Source organism: Cyrtonyx montezumae, unplaced genomic scaffold, assembly GCF_038088225.1.
Source record: "Cyrtonyx montezumae isolate F1298 unplaced genomic scaffold, pur_monq_1.0 scaffold_8, whole genome shotgun sequence".
Lineage (NCBI taxonomy): Eukaryota > Metazoa > Chordata > Aves > Galliformes > Odontophoridae > Cyrtonyx > Cyrtonyx montezumae.
In genome coordinates this window covers 75,670,392-75,685,445 of record NW_027072089.1, presented here as the reverse complement: position 1 = coordinate 75,685,445, position 15,054 = coordinate 75,670,392, and the positions used below count along the sequence as shown (strand labels likewise).

The 15,054-nt window shown below is 43.0% G+C and overlaps 1 protein-coding gene across 1 annotated transcript in view; it reads right to left on the bottom strand.

Moving 5' to 3' along the window:
• The window catches only part of LOC136059061 (cadherin-6), a 98,427-nt gene extending 84,234 nt beyond the window's left edge, over nt 1-14,193 (bottom strand). The window contains exon 1 of the mRNA XM_065752958.1: nt 14,041-14,193. The gene's annotated coding sequence lies outside the window, so the exon portion shown is untranslated. The remainder of the gene's footprint in view (nt 1-14,040) is intronic.
• Between the last annotated feature and the right edge of the window lie 861 nt (nt 14,194-15,054).

Sequence of the window (15,054 nt, the reverse complement as noted above, 5' to 3'; positions counted from 1 at the left end):
ACTCAAGATATACATAGATTTACTCCAGTTAAGGGCTTGGCCCAAATTTCATTTATTTATTTATTTTTGTAGTGTACTAGTAGATGGCAAATGTGCACTGAATGTGGCCAAACTACTGGTTTTTGAGGGCAAAGGCTGATTGCTATGCTAATTTGAGGTTTTACGTTTATGCAAGCTAACCTGGAGGGACACGTTTCAGAGTTGGGTAGAAGCAGAAGGAAGACTTGAGCTACAAAGAGGAGAGCTGGATATCAGTAACCCATTTAAAGCTGGGGTGTGGTTGCAGGGGTGGTTGTATACTCCTTCTGAAGAAATTCAGAAAACAAGGTAGGAGGAGATGTTAAGAGACCTCCTACTTCGTACATTTAGCTCATTCGTTCATGTCAAAATGAAGTCCCTGGCACAACATAATCTCAGTTCAGGATCCAAACACCTTCATTATGTGAAGGCATTTGATTTCATGGGTTATATTCAGACCCGCTGATATTACACCACAGTCTGATATTCACATATTCTCCTGGAAATTATGTCCCCGTGATAAAATTTAAGTGCACTGGTGTGTGGTAGAACTTGATTAGTAATCAGCATCTAACTGAAGAAGTTTAGAGATATTGTATGAAACAAATATCCACAGATATTTTTCATCTGTCAGTTCTTTTGACGCAAACACTGTATCTGGAAAGCATGCTGTGCTATTGCACTGTTGGAGAACAAAGTCAGCATTTCCCACAAAACTGTTACTACAGAAAGTAACCCAGAATAACCATAAAGTTCCTATTGATTGAAGTTGGGCAGTTTACTGTCTTGTTCAGACTGTGCAGCAACAGAATAGAAATAAAATACAGTTTTGAGCAGTTTGAAGAATTACAATTAACAAAATATAGCAGCATAGGGCATTTTTTTTTTAATGGTAACAGTTCTACCCATGAATGCAGTGGAAAAATATGGGAAAACTGAGGGCAGAATTTATCCTAAAGACCATGAAGGCACTACTAGAGGTCAGTGAAGGCCATAGTATGTATCTAGGGAGTGTTCTGTACAACACTGCTTATTTTGTAGTTCTTTTTCTTTCTTTCAAGAATTCTGATATTGTCTTGTTGTACTTGACTCCATGTTGTTTGTCAAGATAATATATTCTTGTGCACTACTTATCTTGCTTTTTTCATTTATGATTCATTTAAGTGAACCACCTTTGTGAGTGAAAATCACATTGACCTCACCCAAAAATTCTGTACGTGGAGGACTTTAAAAATCATTCTAGATTCTAGACTGAATCATAATACATTCAGCTGATTTTTTTTTAATAAGTGTGCTTTAATAGAACAAAAGCATATTTGATGTGTTTAAGTTATACATCTTTTACAGGGTAGAGCTTACTTAGCCCCTCTGTTCCAGTATAATTTGCTACAAAGTTAGCCGCGTTTTGATCAAATAATCTTACAACCAAGACTGATTACTCTGAACATATTTGCCAGCTGAGACTCAATTAGGTTAGAGCACTGCTTTATGCATTTAGGACCTGTGGACGCTAATGTAAAGCCAATAAATAATAATAATATTTTGCAGAATAGTTTGGGTAAATAATTCCAGATTTAGTATGAACTATTTGCTGATGCTTTTGTGTCATTGGTCACAGAAGTCCCATGACATAACTTCTGCTCTCTGGCTGTATGGCTGAGGATTTTTCAATGGAAGAGAGTGAAGCGAGCTGACTACTTTTAGTTCCTGGATATGTCCACTGCTGATATTGTGTTCATGCATTTTCTTCTGATTTCTTGGACCAGTTTTTCAGCTCATGCTTATCATAACAGCTCACTGGAAGTTAAAGGAATAAGATTTGTTTTCCTCTTTTGACTGAGAATGCAACTAGCCAAGATCTCAACCAGAACTGAAGAATAAGATAGAAACCTTGAGTGTTACTAATCCTGAATCTAAAGGACTTATTCCTCACAGATACTTCTTAGTCACTGATTCAGCACAATCTTTCGAACTTTTTCTTAAATCCCACTGACAGCAATGGCCCACAAGCACACATACTGAATGTGAGTGCCACAGGAAAGCATTATGATTGAAGTACTCAGAGTTCTTCTAACAGGAGTTTCTTGAAATATGAGTACAGCCCTACAACTGAAATTTACTGGCGTGTCCTGAAAAGCTATGCATATGAGAAATCTTCCTCTGAATGTGTTAGTGCTCATTTTTCGTCTTGAAGAACCAGCAGTTTTTCAGATGACTGCTTTAGTATTTTAAAACTTAAAGCTCTTGAGTCCAAGACAAAACTAAGCTATTGATTAAAAGAAAAGCCATGGAGATGTTGAGAGTTCAGATAAAGAAATGAAAATGCTTAAATATCAGTATTTCTTTTCAGGCTTTTAATGTCTTACTGATGAGGGAAGCTCAAGAGGACAAAAATCTCGTCTTCCTTGCTGTGAACTAGTGGAGCTCACAGCCCCTAGCTGACAGTCTTTTCCCTTAGCTCTACAGGCTATAACCACACTATCCAACCCTCAGTGAAATGTGTGTTAAATCCACTGAAAAGTATCAGAAATTGAAATAAACAGAGAGGAAAAAAAAAAGATATGCCATACAATTTCCTGAAGCAGCTGAACTTGGAGAAGAGAAAGTCAAGGGGAACATTAGGTCAATTTGAAAATAGAAAGATAACAGAATGTATTGTTGTTATTTTCTCTTTGAAAATAGCCTTGCCTGCAGTGGAATAACTTCCACTCTTCTCCACTAAGGTGTACGTATTTGTCTTGCTTTTGTACTAATGCAAGTGAGCAAAGTTTGGCCAGCAGTGTTACTGGTATCTACCCACCTCCCCTTCCACCTGCCAGCATCCTAGCAAAAAGCAATAGCTCCTGCTCCATTGCCTCCCAGCACATAGCATCAGGATCACCCTCTGTCTTCTCTCCTAGCAAGGGCTGCCCAGCAATAACCTAAAAAGTGGGATGGGGAGGCTCATTGAAAATCACTGAGACAGATGTGACTAGTTGCACAAAGTAAATGTCAAGAAAGAAATTCCTCTCTGGAAAAGCATGTCAGGCAAGCCTCCGGCATGTATATCTGGATTTTACCCTCTAAAATAACATTAGCTGGACAACATTTAGCTCCTACGTTTGCAGATCTCAGCCTGGCTGTGCCAAGTGCTGATTCCAATCCATCCCAGTGGACTTCAGGGGCACTGAAAAGGAACTGAGCACAGCAAGAGACAGTCTCCATCATTTTGCAGGATCAGACCCATCACATGATACAAGAGGCCAGCTTTTCCTCTGACATATACAAGGGGATGAAGTACTCAAAGATCAATACAACAAACTGGTGCCAGCAACATTCACATAAGCAGTTTTCCTGAAGCAGCAATAGTAATAATAAAAATAATCAACAATGAAAACGTAAACCTGAGTATGGTTTTCCTTAGATGCAAATTAAGATTTAAATATAAAAATGATAGGCTTGTGCTAATCCTTCTTAGGAAGTCATAAATTGTTAATCAGACCCTAGGCAGTGTTGTTTAATACCAACTTTAATAAAATAGCTGCCTGAAGCAGAAAGACAGTTGGGATCCTGACTCTGAAACTTTGGTAGCCTCATCCACATTTTTGTAGCCTGAGGCTCTTACACTACCATTGATACCAACTCCTTTGAAATATGCTCATTTTTTAGGCTGCTAAATTATTAAACACCTTATTAGTAGAAAGATTAGATGGAAGAAAAGTCATCTCTGTATGACGGAAAATGGATTGGAAGAGGAAGAAAAAGTTGAGGGAATATTTACATAAAAGATACAGCTCTGTTGTTGATATACAGAGGTAATCCATAATCCATAATTCATTTAAGAAATGAACCCATCAAATTACATCACAATGCATGACAAATAGCTACTGTTGCGCTATCCTATGATAAATTACATAAAATCATTCCTGTCAGAGTAAAACTTGTTTGCAAAAGCAATGTCACTAAAAGGTTATTTTCCCTGTTGTTCCATTGGATCAGTCTACCACATGCAACGTTTTGCATTTCCATCACACACCTTCATAGAGAGTGGTTGTGAAAGTTCCCTTGTACAGGACAACAGCAAAGTAAGTTTACCAAATTAAAACTATTCTGAAAATTACAAGGAAGAGGAAAGGCAGAAGATGGATACATGTTTCTTCTTTATCCCTTATCTATACGTGTCAGTAAGATGAGCAGATATTTTAACAAAAATAAAAGCAAAAATCAGTTATTTCCTTAAGTGAAATGCTTTGTATGTCCAGAGCAGCTTGTTAGCATGCTAATTGTTTAGTTTAATATGCAATACAGAGCACGCTTGCTACTTTGAAGTGCTTATTCATGATGTCATGGATATTAGTGTATATTTCTTAATTACACAACAGGACAATCTTTCCCCCCTACAACCTAACCCTTCTGTTGCTCTGATTGGTTTATTTAACTAGCCAGAATAATCATTTTGCCACACAGAAGAAGATAAGGAAAAAAATTGTAAACAATTTTAAAAGCCATTTTAATTTAATAACAAATTGGGAGCTGTACTTTGTGTTAAATTAGCACTGCAAGCCTCATATCAATTCAGGCAAGGTTCCTCGTTCGTTACTGCTTAATTAATCAGTCCCGTTTCCATCTAAATGAAAACTTTTCTCTCTCTCTCCCTATCATCTCTAATATCTCATTTCAGGCAGCACATCAAGCTAATCTTGCTTACATTAGCAACTTATTTCTAATGGCTCAGCTTAGTTACTTACAATAATTCATCCTATCCCAGCTTACAGATGAATCCTGCTTGGTCTCTGCTCCATTCAGTCAGTCCAAGTCCATTGGAACGCCAGCAGGTGCAGAGCAAGCTCATACAGCCCCGTGACACAACATGTGAGGACAGAAACCTATTTCTAACACAGTGATCTCTACTGAACCTTTGGCTTACTGATGTGTCTTGTCTTCCCAGAGGCAGCATGAGGAGAGCTGGGCAAGGGATCGTTTTGTTATAAAACAACAGATGAGAATGAAACAATCCAATAGAAAGAGAAATTATGTAAGGGATGGAGAAAATACTAAGTTGGGTGGTGCCTGACAACACATCCCCATCACCCTTACACAGCACAGCCTAAAAATAAAGCTGGAATCAACATGAATCCTGCACCGTCATCAGTGATGTATATAAAACATAGCAAACCTTCCACCATACCGTCTTCAAAGGGAATGAAGGGCTTTAAGTACTGCCTGGCTGAGTATCCTCACCTCACCATTCACAGAGCTGTAAACTGCTTGCCACAGCCATAATATTCTACCTTCTGTCACTGCCATAGCCAAGTACACTAATTCTGGGACTTGACAAAACACTCCCGGTATTGGGGATTGCACTGATCTGGCCCCCACTTACTGAAGCCGGGATCTCTGGTAGCCATCCAGCCTACGTGTCCACCGTTCCAGGTTCAGCCTCCAGGAGGAAGATTTCCATGTGCCTGCCCAGGTCAGGAGGGCTGCTGGAATCTCCCTCCCTCCTCAGGCAGCATCACTGCTGCAGCAGCTCTGTTCCCTGTGACCGAGAGCCGTGGAGAAGTAACAGATACTGTCCAGGGCAAGGCCTTGAAACTGAATCTGCATCTGAAGGCCTGCACCACGTGAAGACTGGTTTTAATGCCAGTTTGGCCAAAGATAAATACCTCTGTAATAAACAAAAAATATGCTTAATTAAACGAGCCATTTCAAGTGGACAAAAGCTGTCCCCAAGTAACCCCAGTATTTACTTTCACTCCTCAGGGTGATTCAGGATGGTATTTCAACAAGAAGGAAGAACGTGCAGTATCTCTTAACCTAGATTTGTGACAACCAGCTTCTGACCCCACATTTACCAGCCTGGTTGAAATTACAACCTGTTGCTAAGGAAAACTCTATCATACCTTAAAGTAACTGTGATATCAAATAGCTTTGAGATATCTGACAAACGGATTGTAGGAGATTAATGAGGAACAGTTCTAGAAATCCTGTAAAAGGCAGCTTAAAATGCTAAAATATGATAATGCATTTCATTTAATAACAATATAAATTCTGTGTTGCGAAAAGAAGGAGCCTCTTTTTTTTTTTTTTTTTTTAAGAGGGAGACAAATCCTTTCTACAGATCAGAGTGCACAGTTCTGTTTCTGATAGGAAGCACTGCTCTGAAAAGCACTGAATTTCAAAAGCTGCTTGAGATTAGATTGTCTGTGGAATTGTGCTGATGGCTGTAAATATTAATAAATAAGATACAGTGGGCCAGCACTTTCCCCTCAGATTAGCATGCACTGCTTTTATCTTGATAACAGACAACCTGAAGACACAAGCACCTGAAGGAAGAGTTTGAGCTAAGAGTATTGCCCTTAGAGGTGCAGCACTTGTGATAAAGATTGCTCCTGTGATGTTCTGGCATCCCTGCGACTGCCCCCAGCCATAGGCAGAAGCAGAGGCACAGCGGGGAATGCAGCTTCATGCTGTGCAAATGAGCTAGGACCCCATTATACTAAAGGGGATTCAAATGGAAATGATGACCATTCCTTACTCGGTTGTTCCCATCCCTATTTTTCCTCCTCTACTGTTTAGAAACACCAAATATACAAATTTTTGGAGGTCATCGGTTCGGTCAGCTCTGAATTAGCTGTAAACACTGCATTACAAGATCCTGACATCCTGGTCCAGGAAGGCACTTAAGTATCAAAACAGTCTTGTGGACTTTGGTACAGTGTATTGCTCTGTTTAAAAGTAAACATGTCTTTAACAACTTTCTGCTCTGGGACCAGGTATGATTAGGCAGAGAGAGGAGAATGCTGTTTTGTTTATAACAGAAATAACTTGGCAATTATCAGCGGTGAAAAGGGAAATACAGTAGCAGGACATTCATATTGTTTAGACTTAAATGGAGTTGAGATGAAATACAGAGTTTTATAAAACTGGTCGGCACAGCATGGATTGCTTAAAGGGATGTGGCTGTTGGACATAAAAGTTACTTCTGCATCTTTTTCCCTTTCAGCAGTGACAGCTAAATTGAGCACCAATTTCACAAAAGGAATTTGCTCCCTGAAAGGGATTCTAGCTCTCTATATTCCCACTCTGTGATCTCCCAGAGCACTTTTCATACTGTGAAAATGAGGAAATAGGCTCTCTTGAATCCTCACTGCAGTCGCTTAGTTTGTAAGGCCATCTCTAAAAACATTAGAGTGTAGTGGTTTGGACTTGGACTAACCCCACCATATAACTTGTAAATTCAACGTAATGTTTTTTTTTTCTTGTTTTTTTTTTTTCCTAATTCTCTATGTCTTTACACCAGGGTTGGTACCCATGATGGGTATGGCGTATGCCATGTCCTTACTCAAGAAACTTTTCTTTGGCTCACCTTTGTAGCTATGCAGTAGGAATACTGCTTCTTAGATGTTTACAAAGCAGGGGGGCTTTGAAATGGATTCCTACAGGGACGGAGGTGAACACTAGTGTGCAGAATGACCTCTGGCTGCCCCAACCCACGGGCAGCAGCATGTAGAAGCAGCAACCTTTTTTGAGACTTCTTTATCCCTTTTTCTCCTGCAGGCATAAGTAGGTGGAAATGGACAAGGCAGGGAACTGTGGAGAATCTCTGTGACTGCTCTATCCAGGCCAGTACAGAGAGGAAGGTCATCTCCACCTTTCTTAGGGACAACTCAGATTACTGTCCCCTGAGAATGAAATATGCAGTCTTATCGTGGACTGCTCTGGATCTACTTAGTTTCCTCCTTCCCCTCCACACAGAACATGACTGAACAAACAGGCAAAAGACATCCAGAAAGTCCTTTGGGGAGAGAGTGTCAAAGCAGCTGCAAGGAGTCCTTGAGAAAAATAATTGTCTTTCTTCTGGACGAAAAAAAGAGACCCAAATCTGATTTTTTTTTCATCCATTCTTTGATCAGCTCAAACAACTGGAGCAAGCAGGAGAGGCTGAGAGGAAGGCTGCAAATGGTCCTAGCTGTAGGTCCTAGTTCAGCATCCCTGCTGTGCTGCTAACTCCTTGTGTGACCTTGGGCAAGTCACATATCTCCGCTGTGCTCTGCTTTCCCCCCTTCTGCAAAATGAGGCAAAATACAGAGGCCAGCTTCACTGGGGCCTGCGTGGTGAAGAAATATTTTAGAAACGATGGAATACTTGAATGACTTTAAGTGAATGCCCCATGCAGATCAGTGATATCTTGTCCCTTACGTGAAGGAAGACCTCCAAAAGTCTACACAGCATATCACAATGATTGAGGTTTTTGTGACATGACACTAGGAGCTATTCCACTTTCTTTTTGTCTTTGTCTGTGAAGATGCTTTTGTCAAATAATGATTGCCAGACTAATGACACCCTAAAGTTACAAACCACAAGGCACTCAAAGATAATTAATTCAGCAAGGAAACTGTTTTCACCTGAATGCTTAAGGCAAAACGTAAAGCAACTGTGCTTTTAATTGTTATTTTTGTTAATGCAGTGGAACTCTGAGGAAGAGGGAGGAGGACATGTGGATTTTCTTCTAAGTGAAAAGGCTTACCCTTGGCTGGAGCACTGATGCCAAGGCCAGTCCTCATGCTCCTTGGTGCCAGCACCCAGCAGGGACACATGGACACAGGTGTTTCTCCCACCACCAGGTAAACCCATTGGCAGAACAGACTCAGAGACCACCACCTCTGAGAACCCAATACAGGGTTACCATCAGTGGCAAAAGTTTCTTTGCGTCTATTCCCATTAAAGCAGAGCTAGATGCTAACAATAGTGTTGACAAAGCAGTCTTTGTGCTTAATGGAATGATTAGCTGACAATGGAAATGCAGCAGTTAGAGAGAAAGTGGCTCTGCCTCACACCCAGGTGAGCACGCACCTGCAGTACCTGGAGAAATTTGACTCACATTTAATTTCAGTTCTAATTTCCAATTCCTGCTGACCCTTCTCATGGGTGCTCCTGCTCTAGTTCTGTGATTAGATGCAGAAGTGGGAATGCTGGAAAGAAACACTACCTATTATCTCTCAGGCAACTGTAAACATTACAGCAAGATAACAGAATTAGTTTAACCGAGAGGAATTAAGGTACCCAGATAGCACAGGACTGATGTCATTCATAAAGTGATCTCTATGTACTGCGGTATGACATTAGAAGAGAGCTGTGGGGATACGATGGGTATTTATGTTGTAAGTCAAATCTAATAGTAATATTCTGACTATAACGAAGCACTTTCTGAATATATAGATATATGCATATCCTGGCAAGGCAGGCTAATCAATCCATAAAATATCTGCCCGCAATGCCAGAATGAAGCCATGATTGAACAGGTTACTTAAAACATAGCAAAGCTGGCAGCATTCCTGAATGCCACCAGATGGAAATGTATATGCTGTGTGTGCTGTGTGCTTGGCAGAGGGGACAGCACAAGGAGTGCGTTCTGGGGCTGGGTGTGAAGAAAGATGAAGCAGTACCAGTGTGAGGGTGGATGTTTCAGCACAGTTTCAGGTGCTTTGGCATTGCTTTCAGCTACTTTTCAGAGGTCCAGCCCTGTAACCAAAGGAGGACACCACTCAAAAAAAAGTCCTGAACTACAGTTATCCTATTTTTTTTAGGGAATGTTCCTGTTAACAAACAGAAGCATGAATACAAACATCCACAATAATTGTTTGGGTCTTCCAATGCCAAGCAGACTGACAGGAAAATAAATAAAGCCACATAAGATGTTGGCAGCCAGCCACACCTGGATTAAGTGTAGGGGATGGTCAAGGTGAGAAAGAAAACTGCCTGTTTTGGGGAGGGGAAGCCATTCACCCAAGGTGAATGATCAGAAACAAGACACAGCAGTACCTGTAGAAGCTCAGGAACTCAATGCTAGATGAACCGCTGGCAGATATTGGATGATCCTTGGGGGAGGATGAGAGGAGCTCTTGGGGTGGAATGTGTCACAAGAAGAACCCAAATGGATGTGAGGAGGAGTACTCAAACCAAACCAACTCAAACTTAAAAAATGCTTTTATGCAGCACTTTCTCCATCTAGCTCTCCTGCAGTGTCACTCACAGTACAAACAGAAAGGATGACTTTTTCTGTCACTTCCCTGCTCAGTGTAAGACTGCTGGTGTTTTGCATTTATTATGTATTCTTCAAGGGATCTTTAAACCTCAAACAGGGACTAATAATCTGCCCTGTACCTTTTGTTGAGCAAATAAAGGCAGATAGCAGCTGAGTTTAATTACACAAAACATCCCTTCTATGTCTCCTCTTTCTCCATCTCCAATGAAAGCAAGCTGAGATGCCATAAGATCTTTCTCCTCAGAGTGCCTAATTTCTCCAGACCCCTTGGTAGGGCTGCCATGACGAAGCAGGCAGCAAAGCAAACCAGCTGCTGCCGGTTTTTATCTCCACTGGTGCACATTTAGGCATTTACACTGCAACTTGAACCCTGCACTGAGTCTGCAGAAGAGATTGGGTTCAGCAGCATACAGAACTTCATGTGCAGAATGAGGGACTCACTTCAGAGGCTTCTGTTGGAGAGGACCTGAATTTGGCCCCAGCAGATGTGAGGATAATGACATTTGTCTGCCTTGTTTCTGAGAGTTGGGAAACAAAGTAATTATTTAGAAAAAAAAAAAAAAAAGGAAAAAGAAGCAACCCCCCCAATGACTCAAAGCCTTTCAAGAAAGCAGCACAGTGTGTGCAGTTTGCAGTATCTTGAAAGGGTTAATTAAGAAGTCTCCCTGACACTCAGCTCCCAGCACAGGGCCCCTCTGCGGCACCTCCCGCACGGGCACGATAATCAAAAGATACTGAAAACCAATTCTGCTTTATTCTGGTGTAATTGCAACAGAGCCACCAGAGGAATTGCAACCATTACACGGGATGAGGCACCATTGCGGTGGGGCCTGCTGCTTCCAGCAGATTCTACCCACTCATTTTTATAGATCTCAGCTACCTTTCGTTTTAGTAATTAGCCAGCATTTCCAAGAAGATCCATAAGCAATTTCCTCCTCATTTTGAGCCGTAATGCTACAAGATCACACCAGCAACTGAGCATAGTTTAAAAGTAGCCAAAGGGCAGAAGGCACAGTAAAAAGTTAAGCAAGAGATGGATCTCGCCATATAACAATGGATAAATGTCAGTGCCCTCCACATCTGCATGACTACTGCAGAGAGCACAGGCATTCACTGGAACACTCAACAGTGATTTCTTCCAGACCCCCAAATATTGCAGGGACATGCTAACATCAAGTAGATTGGTACACATCTTCAGTCAGTGCCAAATTTCTGCATCAGATGTGAGGGGAGAATGCACATGGGGAGGGTCCTGCCCGGGAGCACAGCAGTGCATTGAGCACAGCAGCACAGGCAGGACTGCAGCTGGGGAGCACAGCCAGAACTTCTATCAAGTTTACAGCAGTGTCAAGATCTTCAGCAGAAAAGAGGAAAAAAAAAAAACCAACACAAATCCACAACGTTTTTTAATGCCTGTGTTTTGCTTTCAAGGAAGTCTCTCAACTAAATATTTTTGAAACAGCAGATGGCAAAACGCAAACTTTCCAAAAGGAGAAGCTGCCTTGAGCGGCAGGTTATTGCCTGCATGGGAATGCTGTGCAAGGGAGGGAGGGAGCAAAGAGCCAGAAGTTAAAATACATATTTCTAGCTGAACAACTTGGCTGGAAAATGATGACCATGTCTATGTATTGCTGGCACGGAGATATGTAGGAGCTTTGAATTGGTGTGAAAGCTAAAATACCTAGAGAGACTAATAAGTCCCCATGGGGACCCCAGTTTGCTAGGTCCTTAGATGGCTGCAGAGGATAATTGCAGACAACTACAACAGGACTGAATCAATGCCACTTTCCCTGGGAAAAATAAATAAATAAATAAGCGCTGCTGCCTCTGATTATGCTGCTCTGAAAAGACCGGCTGCCTGTCTCCTCCACCTCCCCCACCTCAAAAGTCAACTGCAAGCCACTAGAAATACGACCAGAAAGATTATGGTACAGCTGAAAGCCAGAAGCACATGAGATTATATATTTACCGATGCTGTGTCGGATAACAGCTGAGAAGAGAAAAGAGCAGAGGAAAAAGGGATTCAGCCCTGCAGTCCTTATTAGCATGTTTGGGCTGTTTAAAGGAGCTATCCAATTGTGCCGTTGCTGCCAGGCCTCTATAACTGTATATATCCATGGTAAAGGAATCTACTTGATCCTGATCACAAGCCTCCAAGCTTAACCCAACTCCCTTGTGACATGCAAACTTATTGCTTTCAAACAAGAATTAGAAAGAAAGAAATGAGCAGGGATGCACCATTACCCATAGCATTATATTGCTCAGGAACAGATGTTAATCAATTTTATGGAATGCTTTAGGTAATATGCAAGCACTTTTGCACAGAACTGACTGCATAATAGAGATTTCAGCCCAGAAAATACATGAGATAAGCCTTTATCTTGACGGGGAGAGTTATGTCTATTTTGATTAAAACCAAAGAGGTCTGCACACTCAAGCAATTTTATTCCCTTGGAATTACATTATTTCCAGGGTGCTATTACACATGGGTACAATGACAAAAGGAAATGAAAATAACCTTGCTCTTATTGTGCTGCCCTCCGTGCGCATGTGTCTGTGCACACAGCTCATGAAGTACACATGTGGATGCATGTATTACCCTTGCCAAGTCCTGGACTAACTGCAAAAGCCATCCAATCCTCTCTATTCCAACTGTGCTTGAAGAGCTGTCAGTTTGGAGAAAGGACTGACCTTATACTAGGTGAGTAAATTCTGCTACACAAATCTCCTCATGCAGTGCTAAGAGAACTTTAAAATCTCACGTCATGCAGAAGTGCAAGGAAAAAGATGCCCCATCCTCTTGATTTGTATAAAAGTAGCCTCTGTGCTGGGAGTAATTTTGGTCATTAAACTTCTTGATCCTTGAATGTCATCAGGAGTTACTTAGGTGACCGTCCACTTGCACTTACAAAGTACTGCATTTAACTATCCATAAAATATGGATTTTATTGCAGCAGTGACAAGACTTCTCTCCCTAGCCACTGACCTCTACCACTATTGCTTATCTCTTGACTGAACCTTCTGTGTAAGAATACACAGTCTATATCCTGTGTATTGGTTCGTGTGCATGCGCATGTAGGTGTTCTATACATGTGAATGTATAAATAGTTCAATCTATCTGACATATGAAGTATGCTACCAGCTCCTTAGAAACATTGACAACAACCAAATTCAACACTTTCTTCTTTTTTTCCTGCAATTATCCAACTTTTCTTCTGCAAAATGCCTGCACGCCTACCCCCTTTCTTCCCCCACCTCCACCACTCCCCATCCTCTTTCTTCCTCAGAGAGAGCCTTTCACTTTTGCCAATCCCCGTAGCACCCCCAGGTTCCCCCCCCCCACCCCCCCTTTGCCCCTTCTTTGTGCCGTGGGAGCACTCGACTCAGCACCGCTCCACATCCAGCTCTCCACTTTGCCTTTTGCTTGTGATCTGCAGGGCTTCGCCCTGTATCCATTTCACCGAGATTAGGTAGTGTCAAGAAGCCAACACAGTTGTTTTTTTGGTTTTTCACAAAGAAAAAAAAAATAGAAAAGAACAGAACAACCTTGGCTCTCTTATCACGCTTCCTCTTTTCCATCATCATCACTATTCTTATTATAATACTTTTCTTCGACCACACGCGACTCTCCGCCCGCCTTCACCTCCTCCCCTCGCCCCCAGCTCTTTGCTGCCCATCACAGCCCTCAGCCCAGCGCCGCATCCCTTCCCCGTCTCAGTGCCCGCGAGCGCGGTCCCCGCAGCCCCATGGGGACGGAACCCGGCGCGGCCGCGGATCCCCCACCAGAAAGCCTCCAACTTTGCGAAAGAAGTGATGCCCCACCCCCCCCCCCCCAACGCAGTAACATCTCCAACGAGTGTAGTAAAAATAATAATAACGCATTAATTAAAAGCAACATTAAAAAAAAAAAAAGAAAAAAAAAAAAAAAAAAAAGGAAGACGGCCGCCTGATGACGGCCGAAGCTCGCTGCCCGGTGCGCGCATCCCGGCTCTTACCGGCTCGCAGGGCCGAGCTGGGATGGGTGGCGGTGGCTCCCGGCCCCTGCTGCCCTCGCTCAGTCTCCCCGCCGCTCACTGGGGCTGCCGCTCGGCCGGCAGCACTTTTTAACTCCCGCATGCAGGCAGCCCGAGCCGAGGGGGCTCTCTATCTGATTGGTTTCCATTCAGTGCTCCTGATTAATAAAAAAAAAAAAAAAAAAAAAAAAAGAGAGAGCGAGAGAGGGAGGGGGGAGGGAAAAATTAAAAAAAAAAAAAAAAAAAAAAAAAAAAGCCAAACTCCTCCCTCGCTGCCTGCCTCCCCGGCAGGCGCACACTCACACACGCTCACACCCACCCGCGCACACGCACTCCGGGCGATGCGGCTGCGGAGCCGCCGGAGATGCCGCACCGGGGCCGGGAGGTGCGCAGCGGGAGGGCAGCGGTGCGAGAACGATGTGGCGGGGAGGGCTGTGCGGTGTCCCCCCACACCCCCTCCCCGAGAGCCGCTCTTTGAGGGAGGTGGTGTCTTAGAGTGAAAAGCAGAATGGGATGGGAGCGATTGGGGGGGGGGGGTGGTTAAGAATGAGAGGAAGGCGCTCCGCTCTTCGCTTGTTCGTGCCGAGCGGTTTCTCATCCCTGCTCTTTTCCCCACTCTTGCTGGGAACTTCCCGGACTTGATGAATCGAGGATGGCAGTGAATTATTAATGGAGATGCACCCCGCGGGGGTGATCGCACGTGGCGGTCTGTCTGTGAATGGGAAGCACGGGGGGAGGGCTGCCAGGTGCCTGCATCGCTCGGGGCCCCCATCCCGGGGCTGCCCGCTCCCGAGCTGTGCAGAAAGCAGAGATGTCGGCTCCCTCGAGGGACTCTGCAACCCCTTTGCACAGATGCACGCTGCACCCCAAGCCCTCAGCAAGGCTTTAGGTGTTTTTATCAGAAGATAAAATGGCAAAGAGGAAATTGCCTGCCGGTTTAGTATTTACCTGAAAGGAGTCCACTGCAGCTGAGCTGCACAGCGTCCCCCTAAGATT